Source organism: Anomaloglossus baeobatrachus, unplaced genomic scaffold, assembly GCF_048569485.1.
Source record: "Anomaloglossus baeobatrachus isolate aAnoBae1 unplaced genomic scaffold, aAnoBae1.hap1 Scaffold_3195, whole genome shotgun sequence".
NCBI classification, from domain to species: Eukaryota; Metazoa; Chordata; class Amphibia; order Anura; family Aromobatidae; genus Anomaloglossus; species Anomaloglossus baeobatrachus.
The window spans coordinates 1-15282 of record NW_027442592.1 but is presented as its reverse complement, the minus strand read 5'-3'; the positions used below and the strand labels follow the sequence as shown (position 1 = coordinate 15282).

The 15282-nt window shown below is 48.1% G+C and overlaps 8 non-coding genes and 1 pseudogene across 8 annotated transcripts; all 9 read left to right on the top strand.

Annotated features, from left to right (window-relative positions):
- Window positions 1–46: 46 nt before the first annotated feature.
- LOC142269403 (U2 spliceosomal RNA) lies at window positions 47–237 on the top strand. Its single transcript, XR_012734870.1, has one exon. It is a non-coding gene; the product is annotated as a U2 spliceosomal RNA (small nuclear RNA).
- Window positions 238–1624: 1387 nt separating this feature from the next.
- On the top strand, window positions 1625–1815 carry LOC142269399 (U2 spliceosomal RNA). The gene has a single exon (XR_012734869.1). It is a non-coding gene; the product is annotated as a U2 spliceosomal RNA (small nuclear RNA).
- A 1387-nt stretch (window positions 1816–3202) lies between these two features.
- Window positions 3203–3393, top strand: LOC142269450 (U2 spliceosomal RNA). The gene has a single exon (XR_012734912.1). It is a non-coding gene; the product is annotated as a U2 spliceosomal RNA (small nuclear RNA).
- A 2189-nt stretch (window positions 3394–5582) lies between these two features.
- On the top strand, window positions 5583–5775 carry LOC142269451 (U2 spliceosomal RNA). The gene has a single exon (XR_012734913.1). It is a non-coding gene; the product is annotated as a U2 spliceosomal RNA (small nuclear RNA).
- A 1387-nt stretch (window positions 5776–7162) lies between these two features.
- LOC142269438 (U2 spliceosomal RNA) lies at window positions 7163–7353 on the top strand. The gene has a single exon (XR_012734901.1). It is a non-coding gene; the product is annotated as a U2 spliceosomal RNA (small nuclear RNA).
- Window positions 7354–8740: 1387 nt separating this feature from the next.
- LOC142269426 (U2 spliceosomal RNA) lies at window positions 8741–8931 on the top strand. The gene has a single exon (XR_012734890.1). It is a non-coding gene; the product is annotated as a U2 spliceosomal RNA (small nuclear RNA).
- Window positions 8932–10318: 1387 nt separating this feature from the next.
- On the top strand, window positions 10319–10509 carry LOC142269414 (U2 spliceosomal RNA). Its single transcript, XR_012734879.1, has one exon. It is a non-coding gene; the product is annotated as a U2 spliceosomal RNA (small nuclear RNA).
- A 1387-nt stretch (window positions 10510–11896) lies between these two features.
- Window positions 11897–12087, top strand: LOC142269393 (U2 spliceosomal RNA). Its single transcript, XR_012734867.1, has one exon. It is a non-coding gene; the product is annotated as a U2 spliceosomal RNA (small nuclear RNA).
- A 1387-nt stretch (window positions 12088–13474) lies between these two features.
- LOC142269396 (U2 spliceosomal RNA) lies at window positions 13475–13564 on the top strand (annotated as a pseudogene).
- The last annotated feature ends 1718 nt before the right edge of the window (window positions 13565–15282 follow it).

The following is a 15282-nucleotide window of genomic DNA, read 5'->3' as shown; positions in this document are numbered from 1 at the left end:
CCGGCATAGGCCAGGGTGCCACTCGAGGCCCAAACCAATTCTGGTTATCGCTTCTCGGCCTTTTGGCTAAGATCAAGTGTAGTATCTGTTCTTATCAGTTTAATATCTGATACGTCCCCTATCTGGGGACCATATATTAAATGGATTTTTAGAACAGGGAGATGGAAAAAGAGCTTGCTCTGTCCACTCCACGCATTGACCTGGTATTGCAGTACCTCCAGGAACGGTGCACCCCTTCTTAACCCAGTTTCCAAAAGCAGAACTCAATTCACCTGATTCATATTAGCCCGATTTAATGAATTGGAAGAAAGCATACGTCTTCATATGCACCTCAATTTGGCCCATTCACTTTTCACACTTCCTCCTTTTGTTTTTTATCTTTCACACTTTTGACTTTCTTTATTCATCCAAATAGCAAACTCATCACCACTCAACCTGACCAACTCGGCTATGTCCCCGTGCTGCAGTTCTCTGTCTTATCTAGATCATTTGCAATTGAATGGAATAGATCCCTTTTGGACAAAGTGGATTCACCTGCTGCTGCAGTGACCACAGGTGTGATAACATCTAGAATTGGCATCTGGTGCGATCTCTCCGCTTCCACTCCAAAGAAAGTTACCTGTTTATTCCTATCATGCATTGGTTTTTGGGGTTTTCTTTGAGTAATGATGATCTCTTTAGTAGTCTGTTGGCGCCCTCTCCTGGAGGAATAGTTTGCTTGCTCTTGGACATTCTAAAAGAGAGGTCATGATAGACATTGAGCTTCTGAGCTCAATTGGGGACAGTCATGGGTGATGAATGTTTGCAACCTACTGCGAAGCCTCATACCGCAATATAAGGAACGTCAAATACTAAGAAAGGGCGGCCTATGAAAGAATTACTACTTTCAATAAGTACACTTAAACGGCTAATTGGGAATAGAAAAACTGTAAAAAGCCCTCTGAGAAAGCCCCCCTCTAACCTTTGATAGTAAGCTTTTCTGTAGTCTGCCTGTTGATGTATTTTCCGTTTGAACTGTGCACAACATGAAGAGACGGAACACTGGCGGCTTGTCACAATGCCCCCCGATGACATCACAATAGCGCTGCTGCCTAGAAAACAAGCTGCGCAGAAGAAGTTGTTCTTTGGGTGGGAGGGTGGGCTAGTGGAAGGAGGGGGCAATCTCTTTTTTTCCCGGGTGGTAGGGGGATGACAGGAGAAGGGAAGCGGGTGGTGAGAAAGGTACAGAGGGCAGGGTTTGGGGGCTGGGAAGGAAAGGGAAAAGATTAGGGTTTGGGGATGATGAAAGGGCTTTCTACGGGTAAGGATGGCAAAGGGTGGCAGTGACGGAAAGTCAGGCAACCTGTCCTGTCCGTCTTTTTGTATCGTGAATTGGAAAGACTGCAAGGGGGAGGGGAGTTGCTTGCGCCCTAAAGGAGGAGTTATTCAGATTCATTGCAGTGGGCGGCGGCTGCAAAACGCACCATTCTTCTTGTTTTGGCTCTGCAAAGCAGCCTTTTCAAGGGTTGGCTTGGGTGACAAAATGTCTTGTGTAGGCGTGGGTTTGTCTCCCTCTCGCTCTCTCTCCCTAAGATGTGTCCGGCATAGGCCAGGGTGCCACTCGAGGCCCAAACCAATTCTGGTTATCGCTTCTCGGCCTTTTGGCTAAGATCAAGTGTAGTATCTGTTCTTATCAGTTTAATATCTGATACGTCCCCTATCTGGGGACCATATATTAAATGGATTTTTAGAACAGGGAGATGGAAAAAGAGCTTGCTCTGTCCACTCCACGCATTGACCTGGTATTGCAGTACCTCCAGGAACGGTGCACCCCTTCTTAACCCAGTTTCCAAAAGCAGAACTCAATTCACCTGATTCATATTAGCCCGATTTAATGAATTGGAAGAAAGCATACGTCTTCATATGCACCTCAATTTGGCCCATTCACTTTTCACACTTCCTCCTTTTGTTTTTTATCTTTCACACTTTTGACTTTCTTTATTCATCCAAATAGCAAACTCATCACCACTCAACCTGACCAACTCGGCTATGTCCCCGTGCTGCAGTTCTCTGTCTTATCTAGATCATTTGCAATTGAATGGAATAGATCCCTTTTGGACAAAGTGGATTCACCTGCTGCTGCAGTGACCACAGGTGTGATAACATCTAGAATTGGCATCTGGTGCGATCTCTCCGCTTCCACTCCAAAGAAAGTTACCTGTTTATTCCTATCATGCATTGGTTTTTGGGGTTTTCTTTGAGTAATGATGATCTCTTTAGTAGTCTGTTGGCGCCCTCTCCTGGAGGAATAGTTTGCTTGCTCTTGGACATTCTAAAAGAGAGGTCATGATAGACATTGAGCTTCTGAGCTCAATTGGGGACAGTCATGGGTGATGAATGTTTGCAACCTACTGCGAAGCCTCATACCGCAATATAAGGAACGTCAAATACTAAGAAAGGGCGGCCTATGAAAGAATTACTACTTTCAATAAGTACACTTAAACGGCTAATTGGGAATAGAAAAACTGTAAAAAGCCCTCTGAGAAAGCCCCCCTCTAACCTTTGATAGTAAGCTTTTCTGTAGTCTGCCTGTTGATGTATTTTCCGTTTGAACTGTGCACAACATGAAGAGACGGAACACTGGCGGCTTGTCACAATGCCCCCCGATGACATCACAATAGCGCTGCTGCCTAGAAAACAAGCTGCGCAGAAGAAGTTGTTCTTTGGGTGGGAGGGTGGGCTAGTGGAAGGAGGGGGCAATCTCTTTTTTTCCCGGGTGGTAGGGGGATGACAGGAGAAGGGAAGCGGGTGGTGAGAAAGGTACAGAGGGCAGGGTTTGGGGGCTGGGAAGGAAAGGGAAAAGATTAGGGTTTGGGGATGATGAAAGGGCTTTCTACGGGTAAGGATGGCAAAGGGTGGCAGTGACGGAAAGTCAGGCAACCTGTCCTGTCCGTCTTTTTGTATCGTGAATTGGAAAGACTGCAAGGGGGAGGGGAGTTGCTTGCGCCCTAAAGGAGGAGTTATTCAGATTCATTGCAGTGGGCGGCGGCTGCAAAACGCACCATTCTTCTTGTTTTGGCTCTGCAAAGCAGCCTTTTCAAGGGTTGGCTTGGGTGACAAAATGTCTTGTGTAGGCGTGGGTTTGTCTCCCTCTCGCTCTCTCTCCCTAAGATGTGTCCGGCATAGGCCAGGGTGCCACTCGAGGCCCAAACCAATTCTGGTTATCGCTTCTCGGCCTTTTGGCTAAGATCAAGTGTAGTATCTGTTCTTATCAGTTTAATATCTGATACGTCCCCTATCTGGGGACCATATATTAAATGGATTTTTAGAACAGGGAGATGGAAAAAGAGCTTGCTCTGTCCACTCCACGCATTGACCTGGTATTGCAGTACCTCCAGGAACGGTGCACCCCTTCTTAACCCAGTTTCCAAAAGCAGAACTCAATTCACCTGATTCATATTAGCCCGATTTAATGAATTGGAAGAAAGCATACGTCTTCATATGCACCTCAATTTGGCCCATTCACTTTTCACACTTCCTCCTTTTGTTTTTTATCTTTCACACTTTTGACTTTCTTTATTCATCCAAATAGCAAACTCATCACCACTCAACCTGACCAACTCGGCTATGTCCCCGTGCTGCAGTTCTCTGTCTTATCTAGATCATTTGCAATTGAATGGAATAGATCCCTTTTGGACAAAGTGGATTCACCTGCTGCTGCAGTGACCACAGGTGTGATAACATCTAGAATTGGCATCTGGTGCGATCTCTCCGCTTCCACTCCAAAGAAAGTTACCTGTTTATTCCTATCATGCATTGGTTTTTGGGGTTTTCTTTGAGTAATGATGATCTCTTTAGTAGTCTGTTGGCGCCCTCTCCTGGAGGAATAGTTTGCTTGCTCTTGGACATTCTAAAAGAGAGGTCATGATAGACATTGAGCTTCTGAGCTCAATTGGGGACAGTCATGGGTGATGAATGTTTGCAACCTACTGCGAAGCCTCATACCGCAATATAAGGAACGTCAAATACTAAGAAAGGGCGGCCTATGAAAGAATTACTACTTTCAATAAGTACACTTAAACGGCTAATTGGGAATAGAAAAACTGTAAAAAGCCCTCTGAGAAAGCCCCCCTCTAACCTTTGATAGTAAGCTTTTCTGTAGTCTGCCTGTTGATGTATTTTCCGTTTGAACTGTGCACAACATGAAGAGACGGAACACTGGCGGCTTGTCACAATGCCCCCCGATGACATCACAATAGCGCTGCTGCCTAGAAAACAAGCTGCGCAGAAGAAGTTGTTCTTTGGGTGGGAGGGTGGGCTAGTGGAAGGAGGGGGCAATCTCTTTTTTTCCCGGGTGGTAGGGGGATGACAGGAGAAGGGAAGCGGGTGGTGAGAAAGGTACAGAGGGCAGGGTTTGGGGGCTGGGAAGGAAAGGGAAAAGATTAGGGTTTGGGGATGATGAAAGGGCTTTCTACGGGTAAGGATGGCAAAGGGTGGCAGTGACGGAAAGTCAGGCAACCTGTCCTGTCCGTCTTTTTGTATCGTGAATTGGAAAGACTGCAAGGGGGAGGGGAGTTGCTTGCGCCCTAAAGGAGGAGTTATTCAGATTCATTGCAGTGGGCGGCGGCTGCAAAACGCACCATTCTTCTTGTTTTGGCTCTGCAAAGCAGCCTTTTCAAGGGTTGGCTTGGGTGACAAAATGTCTTGTGTAGGCGTGGGTTTGTCTCCCTCTCGCTCTCTCTCCCTAAGATGTGTCCGGCATAGGCCAGGGTGCCACTCGAGGCCCAAACCAATTCTGGTTATCGCTTCTCGGCCTTTTGGCTAAGATCAAGTGTAGTGTTGTTCGAAGAGGTGGTTTAAGCTCCAGGCCACCTTAGTACAATGATACAATGCACACTGGAAGGTTGCGCTTGCTAGTACTCTGGGTGGATAGTATATTCATCTAGAGGAAAACATGGCCCTACCAGGATCGAGGCTATTAGACTGAGTAAGGGTGGGGGGCTATGGTACAACGTGCCCCAGGACTGACGACCCTGGAGTGAGTCTGAGCTTGCTGGCTTGGGACCCCGGCAAGCCTTGGGCTCTGTAGCACACCGTACCTTGCCTTTTCATACTTTTTGAGCATATTACCCTATCCCGGCCTTCTGGCTAGGAAGGGAAATTTTTACAATCCCGGTCGGAGGTCTGGTCAGCTTTGGGCTGAGAAACTAACACCCGGTTGGAGGTCTGGGTCAGCTTCGGCTGAGAAACCAACACCCGGTTGGAGGTCTGGGTCAGCTTCGGCTGAGAAACCAACACCCGGTTGGAGGTCCGGTTAGCCTTGGGCTGAGAAACCAACACCGGTTGACGGTCCGGGCAGTTTCGGCTGCGAAACCAACAACTAGTAGCTCTCTACTCCACTTGGGTAAGATGCCTGGGTGGACGCTGGGAGCAACGACAAGGCTCAACCAGGCTTCGGCTTGGGGGAGCACCGAAGATCCCTGACCCTTGCTGTGGCCTTCTGGCTCGGAGGGACGGGGTTGATTTTTGGGGACCCTCTCCTCACGGTGGGGTCCACACGAATCCTAGCCTTTGCACTGTTTTTGGTGTGACTTCGGTCATGCATTTTTTGTGGTGCTTTGGAAAGCTTCATTAAATCAAAAATCTGTTCTTATCAGTTTAATATCTGATACGTCCCCTATCTGGGGACCATATATTAAATGGATTTTTAGAACAGGGAGATGGAAAAAGAGCTTGCTCTGTCCACTCCACGCATTGACCTGGTATTGCAGTACCTCCAGGAACGGTGCACCCCTTCTTAACCCAGTTTCCAAAAGCAGAACTCAATTCACCTGATTCATATTAGCCCGATTTAATGAATTGGAAGAAAGCATACGTCTTCATATGCACCTCAATTTGGCCCATTCACTTTTCACACTTCCTCCTTTTGTTTTTTATCTTTCACACTTTTGACTTTCTTTATTCATCCAAATAGCAAACTCATCACCACTCAACCTGACCAACTCGGCTATGTCCCCGTGCTGCAGTTCTCTGTCTTATCTAGATCATTTGCAATTGAATGGAATAGATCCCTTTTGGACAAAGTGGATTCACCTGCTGCTGCAGTGACCACAGGTGTGATAACATCTAGAATTGGCATCTGGTGCGATCTCTCCGCTTCCACTCCAAAGAAAGTTACCTGTTTATTCCTATCATGCATTGGTTTTTGGGGTTTTCTTTGAGTAATGATGATCTCTTTAGTAGTCTGTTGGCGCCCTCTCCTGGAGGAATAGTTTGCTTGCTCTTGGACATTCTAAAAGAGAGGTCATGATAGACATTGAGCTTCTGAGCTCAATTGGGGACAGTCATGGGTGATGAATGTTTGCAACCTACTGCGAAGCCTCATACCGCAATATAAGGAACGTCAAATACTAAGAAAGGGCGGCCTATGAAAGAATTACTACTTTCAATAAGTACACTTAAACGGCTAATTGGGAATAGAAAAACTGTAAAAAGCCCTCTGAGAAAGCCCCCCTCTAACCTTTGATAGTAAGCTTTTCTGTAGTCTGCCTGTTGATGTATTTTCCGTTTGAACTGTGCACAACATGAAGAGACGGAACACTGGCGGCTTGTCACAATGCCCCCCGATGACATCACAATAGCGCTGCTGCCTAGAAAACAAGCTGCGCAGAAGAAGTTGTTCTTTGGGTGGGAGGGTGGGCTAGTGGAAGGAGGGGGCAATCTCTTTTTTTCCCGGGTGGTAGGGGGATGACAGGAGAAGGGAAGCGGGTGGTGAGAAAGGTACAGAGGGCAGGGTTTGGGGGCTGGGAAGGAAAGGGAAAAGATTAGGGTTTGGGGATGATGAAAGGGCTTTCTACGGGTAAGGATGGCAAAGGGTGGCAGTGACGGAAAGTCAGGCAACCTGTCCTGTCCGTCTTTTTGTATCGTGAATTGGAAAGACTGCAAGGGGGAGGGGAGTTGCTTGCGCCCTAAAGGAGGAGTTATTCAGATTCATTGCAGTGGGCGGCGGCTGCAAAACGCACCATTCTTCTTGTTTTGGCTCTGCAAAGCAGCCTTTTCAAGGGTTGGCTTGGGTGACAAAATGTCTTGTGTAGGCGTGGGTTTGTCTCCCTCTCGCTCTCTCTCCCTAAGATGTGTCCGGCATAGGCCAGGGTGCCACTCGAGGCCCAAACCAATTCTGGTTATCGCTTCTCGGCCTTTTGGCTAAGATCAAGTGTAGTATCTGTTCTTATCAGTTTAATATCTGATACGTCCCCTATCTGGGGACCATATATTAAATGGATTTTTAGAACAGGGAGATGGAAAAAGAGCTTGCTCTGTCCACTCCACGCATTGACCTGGTATTGCAGTACCTCCAGGAACGGTGCACCCCTTCTTAACCCAGTTTCCAAAAGCAGAACTCAATTCACCTGATTCATATTAGCCCGATTTAATGAATTGGAAGAAAGCATACGTCTTCATATGCACCTCAATTTGGCCCATTCACTTTTCACACTTCCTCCTTTTGTTTTTTATCTTTCACACTTTTGACTTTCTTTATTCATCCAAATAGCAAACTCATCACCACTCAACCTGACCAACTCGGCTATGTCCCCGTGCTGCAGTTCTCTGTCTTATCTAGATCATTTGCAATTGAATGGAATAGATCCCTTTTGGACAAAGTGGATTCACCTGCTGCTGCAGTGACCACAGGTGTGATAACATCTAGAATTGGCATCTGGTGCGATCTCTCCGCTTCCACTCCAAAGAAAGTTACCTGTTTATTCCTATCATGCATTGGTTTTTGGGGTTTTCTTTGAGTAATGATGATCTCTTTAGTAGTCTGTTGGCGCCCTCTCCTGGAGGAATAGTTTGCTTGCTCTTGGACATTCTAAAAGAGAGGTCATGATAGACATTGAGCTTCTGAGCTCAATTGGGGACAGTCATGGGTGATGAATGTTTGCAACCTACTGCGAAGCCTCATACCGCAATATAAGGAACGTCAAATACTAAGAAAGGGCGGCCTATGAAAGAATTACTACTTTCAATAAGTACACTTAAACGGCTAATTGGGAATAGAAAAACTGTAAAAAGCCCTCTGAGAAAGCCCCCCTCTAACCTTTGATAGTAAGCTTTTCTGTAGTCTGCCTGTTGATGTATTTTCCGTTTGAACTGTGCACAACATGAAGAGACGGAACACTGGCGGCTTGTCACAATGCCCCCCGATGACATCACAATAGCGCTGCTGCCTAGAAAACAAGCTGCGCAGAAGAAGTTGTTCTTTGGGTGGGAGGGTGGGCTAGTGGAAGGAGGGGGCAATCTCTTTTTTTCCCGGGTGGTAGGGGGATGACAGGAGAAGGGAAGCGGGTGGTGAGAAAGGTACAGAGGGCAGGGTTTGGGGGCTGGGAAGGAAAGGGAAAAGATTAGGGTTTGGGGATGATGAAAGGGCTTTCTACGGGTAAGGATGGCAAAGGGTGGCAGTGACGGAAAGTCAGGCAACCTGTCCTGTCCGTCTTTTTGTATCGTGAATTGGAAAGACTGCAAGGGGGAGGGGAGTTGCTTGCGCCCTAAAGGAGGAGTTATTCAGATTCATTGCAGTGGGCGGCGGCTGCAAAACGCACCATTCTTCTTGTTTTGGCTCTGCAAAGCAGCCTTTTCAAGGGTTGGCTTGGGTGACAAAATGTCTTGTGTAGGCGTGGGTTTGTCTCCCTCTCGCTCTCTCTCCCTAAGATGTGTCCGGCATAGGCCAGGGTGCCACTCGAGGCCCAAACCAATTCTGGTTATCGCTTCTCGGCCTTTTGGCTAAGATCAAGTGTAGTATCTGTTCTTATCAGTTTAATATCTGATACGTCCCCTATCTGGGGACCATATATTAAATGGATTTTTAGAACAGGGAGATGGAAAAAGAGCTTGCTCTGTCCACTCCACGCATTGACCTGGTATTGCAGTACCTCCAGGAACGGTGCACCCCTTCTTAACCCAGTTTCCAAAAGCAGAACTCAATTCACCTGATTCATATTAGCCCGATTTAATGAATTGGAAGAAAGCATACGTCTTCATATGCACCTCAATTTGGCCCATTCACTTTTCACACTTCCTCCTTTTGTTTTTTATCTTTCACACTTTTGACTTTCTTTATTCATCCAAATAGCAAACTCATCACCACTCAACCTGACCAACTCGGCTATGTCCCCGTGCTGCAGTTCTCTGTCTTATCTAGATCATTTGCAATTGAATGGAATAGATCCCTTTTGGACAAAGTGGATTCACCTGCTGCTGCAGTGACCACAGGTGTGATAACATCTAGAATTGGCATCTGGTGCGATCTCTCCGCTTCCACTCCAAAGAAAGTTACCTGTTTATTCCTATCATGCATTGGTTTTTGGGGTTTTCTTTGAGTAATGATGATCTCTTTAGTAGTCTGTTGGCGCCCTCTCCTGGAGGAATAGTTTGCTTGCTCTTGGACATTCTAAAAGAGAGGTCATGATAGACATTGAGCTTCTGAGCTCAATTGGGGACAGTCATGGGTGATGAATGTTTGCAACCTACTGCGAAGCCTCATACCGCAATATAAGGAACGTCAAATACTAAGAAAGGGCGGCCTATGAAAGAATTACTACTTTCAATAAGTACACTTAAACGGCTAATTGGGAATAGAAAAACTGTAAAAAGCCCTCTGAGAAAGCCCCCCTCTAACCTTTGATAGTAAGCTTTTCTGTAGTCTGCCTGTTGATGTATTTTCCGTTTGAACTGTGCACAACATGAAGAGACGGAACACTGGCGGCTTGTCACAATGCCCCCCGATGACATCACAATAGCGCTGCTGCCTAGAAAACAAGCTGCGCAGAAGAAGTTGTTCTTTGGGTGGGAGGGTGGGCTAGTGGAAGGAGGGGGCAATCTCTTTTTTTCCCGGGTGGTAGGGGGATGACAGGAGAAGGGAAGCGGGTGGTGAGAAAGGTACAGAGGGCAGGGTTTGGGGGCTGGGAAGGAAAGGGAAAAGATTAGGGTTTGGGGATGATGAAAGGGCTTTCTACGGGTAAGGATGGCAAAGGGTGGCAGTGACGGAAAGTCAGGCAACCTGTCCTGTCCGTCTTTTTGTATCGTGAATTGGAAAGACTGCAAGGGGGAGGGGAGTTGCTTGCGCCCTAAAGGAGGAGTTATTCAGATTCATTGCAGTGGGCGGCGGCTGCAAAACGCACCATTCTTCTTGTTTTGGCTCTGCAAAGCAGCCTTTTCAAGGGTTGGCTTGGGTGACAAAATGTCTTGTGTAGGCGTGGGTTTGTCTCCCTCTCGCTCTCTCTCCCTAAGATGTGTCCGGCATAGGCCAGGGTGCCACTCGAGGCCCAAACCAATTCTGGTTATCGCTTCTCGGCCTTTTGGCTAAGATCAAGTGTAGTATCTGTTCTTATCAGTTTAATATCTGATACGTCCCCTATCTGGGGACCATATATTAAATGGATTTTTAGAACAGGGAGATGGAAAAAGAGCTTGCTCTGTCCACTCCACGCATTGACCTGGTATTGCAGTACCTCCAGGAACGGTGCACCCCTTCTTAACCCAGTTTCCAAAAGCAGAACTCAATTCACCTGATTCATATTAGCCCGATTTAATGAATTGGAAGAAAGCATACGTCTTCATATGCACCTCAATTTGGCCCATTCACTTTTCACACTTCCTCCTTTTGTTTTTTATCTTTCACACTTTTGACTTTCTTTATTCATCCAAATAGCAAACTCATCACCACTCAACCTGACCAACTCGGCTATGTCCCCGTGCTGCAGTTCTCTGTCTTATCTAGATCATTTGCAATTGAATGGAATAGATCCCTTTTGGACAAAGTGGATTCACCTGCTGCTGCAGTGACCACAGGTGTGATAACATCTAGAATTGGCATCTGGTGCGATCTCTCCGCTTCCACTCCAAAGAAAGTTACCTGTTTATTCCTATCATGCATTGGTTTTTGGGGTTTTCTTTGAGTAATGATGATCTCTTTAGTAGTCTGTTGGCGCCCTCTCCTGGAGGAATAGTTTGCTTGCTCTTGGACATTCTAAAAGAGAGGTCATGATAGACATTGAGCTTCTGAGCTCAATTGGGGACAGTCATGGGTGATGAATGTTTGCAACCTACTGCGAAGCCTCATACCGCAATATAAGGAACGTCAAATACTAAGAAAGGGCGGCCTATGAAAGAATTACTACTTTCAATAAGTACACTTAAACGGCTAATTGGGAATAGAAAAACTGTAAAAAGCCCTCTGAGAAAGCCCCCCTCTAACCTTTGATAGTAAGCTTTTCTGTAGTCTGCCTGTTGATGTATTTTCCGTTTGAACTGTGCACAACATGAAGAGACGGAACACTGGCGGCTTGTCACAATGCCCCCCGATGACATCACAATAGCGCTGCTGCCTAGAAAACAAGCTGCGCAGAAGAAGTTGTTCTTTGGGTGGGAGGGTGGGCTAGTGGAAGGAGGGGGCAATCTCTTTTTTTCCCGGGTGGTAGGGGGATGACAGGAGAAGGGAAGCGGGTGGTGAGAAAGGTACAGAGGGCAGGGTTTGGGGGCTGGGAAGGAAAGGGAAAAGATTAGGGTTTGGGGATGATGAAAGGGCTTTCTACGGGTAAGGATGGCAAAGGGTGGCAGTGACGGAAAGTCAGGCAACCTGTCCTGTCCGTCTTTTTGTATCGTGAATTGGAAAGACTGCAAGGGGGAGGGGAGTTGCTTGCGCCCTAAAGGAGGAGTTATTCAGATTCATTGCAGTGGGCGGCGGCTGCAAAACGCACCATTCTTCTTGTTTTGGCTCTGCAAAGCAGCCTTTTCAAGGGTTGGCTTGGGTGACAAAATGTCTTGTGTAGGCGTGGGTTTGTCTCCCTCTCGCTCTCTCTCCCTAAGATGTGTCCGGCATAGGCCAGGGTGCCACTCGAGGCCCAAACCAATTCTGGTTATCGCTTCTCGGCCTTTTGGCTAAGATCAAGTGTAGTATCTGTTCTTATCAGTTTAATATCTGATACGTCCCCTATCTGGGGACCATATATTAAATGGATTTTTAGAACAGGGAGATGGAAAAAGAGCTTGCTCTGTCCACTCCACGCATTGACCTGGTATTGCAGTACCTCCAGGAACGGTGCACCCCTTCTTAACCCAGTTTCCAAAAGCAGAACTCAATTCACCTGATTCATATTAGCCCGATTTAATGAATTGGAAGAAAGCATACGTCTTCATATGCACCTCAATTTGGCCCATTCACTTTTCACACTTCCTCCTTTTGTTTTTTATCTTTCACACTTTTGACTTTCTTTATTCATCCAAATAGCAAACTCATCACCACTCAACCTGACCAACTCGGCTATGTCCCCGTGCTGCAGTTCTCTGTCTTATCTAGATCATTTGCAATTGAATGGAATAGATCCCTTTTGGACAAAGTGGATTCACCTGCTGCTGCAGTGACCACAGGTGTGATAACATCTAGAATTGGCATCTGGTGCGATCTCTCCGCTTCCACTCCAAAGAAAGTTACCTGTTTATTCCTATCATGCATTGGTTTTTGGGGTTTTCTTTGAGTAATGATGATCTCTTTAGTAGTCTGTTGGCGCCCTCTCCTGGAGGAATAGTTTGCTTGCTCTTGGACATTCTAAAAGAGAGGTCATGATAGACATTGAGCTTCTGAGCTCAATTGGGGACAGTCATGGGTGATGAATGTTTGCAACCTACTGCGAAGCCTCATACCGCAATATAAGGAACGTCAAATACTAAGAAAGGGCGGCCTATGAAAGAATTACTACTTTCAATAAGTACACTTAAACGGCTAATTGGGAATAGAAAAACTGTAAAAAGCCCTCTGAGAAAGCCCCCCTCTAACCTTTGATAGTAAGCTTTTCTGTAGTCTGCCTGTTGATGTATTTTCCGTTTGAACTGTGCACAACATGAAGAGACGGAACACTGGCGGCTTGTCACAATGCCCCCCGATGACATCACAATAGCGCTGCTGCCTAGAAAACAAGCTGCGCAGAAGAAGTTGTTCTTTGGGTGGGAGGGTGGGCTAGTGGAAGGAGGGGGCAATCTCTTTTTTTCCCGGGTGGTAGGGGGATGACAGGAGAAGGGAAGCGGGTGGTGAGAAAGGTACAGAGGGCAGGGTTTGGGGGCTGGGAAGGAAAGGGAAAAGATTAGGGTTTGGGGATGATGAAAGGGCTTTCTACGGGTAAGGATGGCAAAGGGTGGCAGTGACGGAAAGTCAGGCAACCTGTCCTGTCCGTCTTTTTGTATCGTGAATTGGAAAGACTGCAAGGGGGAGGGGAGTTGCTTGCGCCCTAAAGGAGGAGTTATTCAGATTCATTGCAGTGGGCGGCGGCTGCAAAACGCACCATTCTTCTTGTTTTGGCTCTGCAAAGCAGCCTTTTCAAGGGTTGGCTTGGGTGACAAAATGTCTTGTGTAGGCGTGGGTTTGTCTCCCTCTCGCTCTCTCTCCCTAAGATGTGTCCGGCATAGGCCAGGGTGCCACTCGAGGCCCAAACCAATTCTGGTTATCGCTTCTCGGCCTTTTGGCTAAGATCAAGTGTAGTATCTGTTCTTATCAGAACAAACTGAGCTAGCTACACTTGACGAGATACGATCAGGGAGACGAGCTCCGAAGCCCAGCCGAGACCGGAAGAGGGAGATCGGACGGAAGAAGAGCTTGGCAGAAAGAAGCAAGAAGACGAAGGCTCGGAGAAGACTTGGGGAGACCAGAGGAACTTCGAGGAGGAACACAGCGGGAGAAGACACCCGGAGAAGAATCCAAGATCCAGCTCCGGGAACTCAAGCAGGAACCAGCCATGGCAAGCAAGCCAGAGAAGGCAGCCAAGAAGGCTCAGGACCCAGGGACCTCCAGGAAGGCTCATCCAGAGGCTTCTTCGGCCCAAGAGGCCCCTACCTCCGACGCCAGCCAGCCGGAGGGAGCCCGGACGCCGCCTGAAAAGGCTCCAACCCTGGAGCCTTGGATGCGGCAGACGGTCGCCCTGAAGCTAAAGGCGGTGGATGGTAGGTTGCCGGACATGTCCAGCGACGTGTTCTGCAAGAAGATGATTCTGGATCAGGGCTTCTCCAGGGCGGAAACCCTGAGTGTCCAGACCTTCATGACTGGCATTTTTCTGGTAACCTTTGCCACGGTGAATGCCTGCAGGAGATACTGGGAGGCGATGAACGCAGCGATGCCGGACTCCCCTTTTCATTCTTTTTTAGGATCCTGTCCTATACAGAGGGATGAGAAGAGGATCACGGTCTCCATGCGGAACCCGCACACCCCAGGAAGAGACATCTCCACGTTCCTGGGACGTCTCTGCACAGTGGTGAGGGAGCCATCCCACATCCTTAACGGCAACGGATTCTGGACGGGTAAGTGGTCAGTAACCGTTCGACTCTACAGGGAACCAGCATCCGAGGATGGTCTCCAGCACCTGCCCCCGACATTCTCTCTGGGAAACTCCTTTGGTCTCATCTACTACCCGGACATGCCACACAACTGCAGGAAATGTGGCGGGAAAGGGCATTCGATGAAGACCTGCAAGGAGGACGCCTGCAGGGTTTGCCGGGTGACAGGACACAGCTCCAAGGACTGCCCAAAGAAGAAGACTTGCAACCTATGTGGACAGGCGGACCACCTTTACAAGGACTGCCCACAGCGGGAGAAATCCTGGGCAAGGGTTGCCGCGGCGACCCAGTATCGGGTAGTCACAGCTTCGTCGACCAAGGCAGCTACGACCAAGGCCACAGAGGCCAAGGACAAGGCGGCCAAGAACCCAGCGACCGTGGCTCCAGCCGATGCCCCAGCAGCCACGAAGTCCAGGGAAAAGAAGGGTAAGAAAACTGTTGCCCCCTCCCTGGTCCCCCCCCCTGTCACCCCTGTCCAAACCCCTCCCCCCCCGGCCAACCCTACTGAGGATTCCACTACCTCCACCTCATTTCCCTACTCCTCAGTTGGTCTCCTCACCCCCCCCCCAAAGCCCACTCTCCCTCCCCAGACCATGAGAGCAGAGGGCCTCAGCACTCTTGCACTTTTCACCGAGGAGGATTTTCCAGCTCTTGTCTCCTCAGGTACAGGCCAAAGGAAAAGGAAGGTGGAAGATAGTCCTGTCGCAGAACCTTCCAAGCTGTTCATTGTGGACCCCAATCCACCCCAGGAAGAGGAGGATGGCCTCCTCCCAGAACCGGACGTGTTGGAGCAGATGGTGGAGTCCCTTGTGGCCGAAGAAGAAATGGAGGAGTCGGAAGCCACTGAGGCACCATCCCTGCTCGATCAGCTAGAAGAAGAGGGTCTGCTGGAGATGCCCTTACCAGCAGGTGCCAAAGAGGAAG